We start from the raw sequence: 2,392 nt of genomic DNA, 5'->3' as shown, positions 1-2,392 counted from the left end.
GGAATCAAACCCAGGACTTCCACATGCTGAGACAATGCTCTACCATTGAGCCAACCAGTCAGGGCCCTATAATTTTTAAATAATGGATATCACACTTCCTTTGGGGAGCTTCTCTGTCTCCTTTAGCTGATTAGACTTTCTCTCCCAGTATATCCATATTGCCTTACTTATTTCCTCCATCTTTCTCTAAGCATTCATTTAAAGATTTTCTGCCTCTCTTTATTAAGAATTCTAAATTAGAGGGATCATATCTAATTTCTATTTGTAGCTAGCAACTAATACAATTCATCTACAAACATCAAACACAGAATTATGAAAAGAACAAATGCATAAATGAGTTCAAATGTAATTCCAATCTAAGCTTCTTTACCTAATTTTGTAAGAATTATCCCATGTCATTAAATTGCTTTAGAAATATCTTTTATTTTATTCATTATATGGCTATCCTATCATTTCTTTAGCTTTTTAAATATAATTAGATAATCTACTCTTTTGTTATTGTACAAAGCATAATATTGCTGCAAAAAAGTCAGTATAGCTAAGAAATTGAAAATATAAATCTTACCATTTAAACAGAGGAAGGATGTGACCATGGCCAGTTGACTCAGTGGTAGAGCATTGGCCCAGTGTATGGATGTCCTGGGTTTGATTTCTGGTCAGGAACACAGGAGAAGTGCCCACCTGTTTCTCCACTCCTTTCTCTTTCACTTTTCTCTGTCTCTCTCTTTCTCTCTTCCCCTCCTGGAGCCATGGTTTGATTGGAGTGAGTTGACCCCAGATGCGAAAGATGGCTCCATAGCTTCCACCTCAGGCACTAGGAAGGGCTCAGTTGCTGAGCAATGGAGCAACAACCCCAGATGGACAGAGGATCCCCCTTAGTGGGCTTGCTGGGTGGATCCTGGTTGGGGTACATGCAGGAATCTGTCTCTCTGCCACCCCTTTTCTCACTAAATGAAAAAAATGGTGGAGGGATGTGAGATTAAATATAGAAGGTATGTTACATGATATTTTTGAATTGATGTTAAATATCTTACCTGAGCCCTGGCCGGTTGGCTCAGTGGTAGAGCATTGGCCTGGGGTGCAGGAGTCCTGGGTTCAATTCCCAGCCAGGGCACACAGGAGAAGCGCCCATCTGCTTCTCCACCCCTCCCCCTCTCCTTCCTCTCTGTCTCTCTCTTCCCCTCCTGTAGCTAAGGCTCCATTGGAGCAAAGTTGGACTGGGCACTGAGGATGGCTCCATGGCCTCTGCCTCAGGTGCTAGAATGGCTCTGGTTGCAACAGAGCAACTCCCCAGAGGGGCAGAGCATCGCCCACTGGTGGGCATGCCGGGTGGATCCTGGTTGGGCACATGCAGGAGTCTGTCTGACTGCCTCCCCATTTCCAACTTCAGAAAAATACAAATATATATATATATATATCTTATCCGAAAATAATGACATGTGTTTAAGCAGAAGAATATTCTCATTTTTTGTAATACATGATGAAATATTTTAGAATATCTATATCTATATCATTCTGTCTATCTATGTATCTATCTATCTATTTATCTATTATCTATTTCTAGAGAGCAAATGAAGCAAACATTTAACAACTGGCAAATCTGATTGAATAGGTGAAGGGTTCATTGTACTCAGCTTTCAACTTTTCTATAGATTTAAATTTTTCAGACAGACAGAATGGGAAGGCAGATAAATGCAACCCAAATGAATCAAGAGAAATCCCCAGAAAGGGACTTAAATGAGTCAGATATAAACAAATTACCAGATGTAGAGTTTAAAATAATGATTGTTAGGATGCTCAAAGATCTTAGAACAGCAATTGATGGACATAATGAGCACCTAAATAAATACATAGCAAATACAAAAAAGGACATTGAAATAATAAAAAAGAATCAGTCAGAAATGACAAATACAATATCAGAAATGAAGACCATAATGGAATGAATTAAAAGCAGGATGGATGAAGCTGAGGATCAAATCAACAAGTTAGAGGAAAAGATAAATGAAGGCACAGAAGCAGAGCAGCAAAAAGAAAAGAGACTCAAAAAGTCTGAGAAAACTCTAAGAGAGCTCTGTGACAACATAAAAAGAAATAACATCCGCATCATAGGGGTTCCTGAAGAAGAAGAGAAAGAACAAGAGAGAGAAACCTTGTTCAATCAAATCATAGCTGAAAACTTTTCTAAATTGATGCAGGAAAAAGTCACACAAGTTTAAGAAGCACAGAGAATTCCATTAAAGAGAAACCCAGAGAAATCCACACCAAGACACATCATAATTAAAATACCAAAGCTAAGAAATAAAGAGAAAATATTAAAAGCTGCTAGAGAAAAAAAGACTATCACCTACAAAGAAGCCCCCATAAGGATGACTTCTGACTTCTCAACAGAAAC

At 38.6% G+C, this 2,392-nt stretch overlaps 1 non-coding gene across 1 annotated transcript; it reads left to right on the top strand.

Moving 5' to 3' along the window:
- The first annotated feature begins 1,038 nt into the window (after window positions 1-1,038).
- Window positions 1,039-1,114, top strand: TRNAP-GGG (transfer RNA proline (anticodon GGG)). The gene has a single exon. It is a non-coding gene; the product is annotated as a tRNA-Pro (tRNA).
- Window positions 1,115-2,392: the final 1,278 nt, after the last annotated feature.

Source organism: Saccopteryx leptura, chromosome 7 (assembly GCF_036850995.1).
Source record: "Saccopteryx leptura isolate mSacLep1 chromosome 7, mSacLep1_pri_phased_curated, whole genome shotgun sequence".
Lineage (NCBI taxonomy): Eukaryota > Metazoa > Chordata > Mammalia > Chiroptera > Emballonuridae > Saccopteryx > Saccopteryx leptura.
The sequence above is the reverse complement of the archived record's forward strand: the minus strand, read 5'-3'. Positions and strand labels throughout refer to the sequence as shown.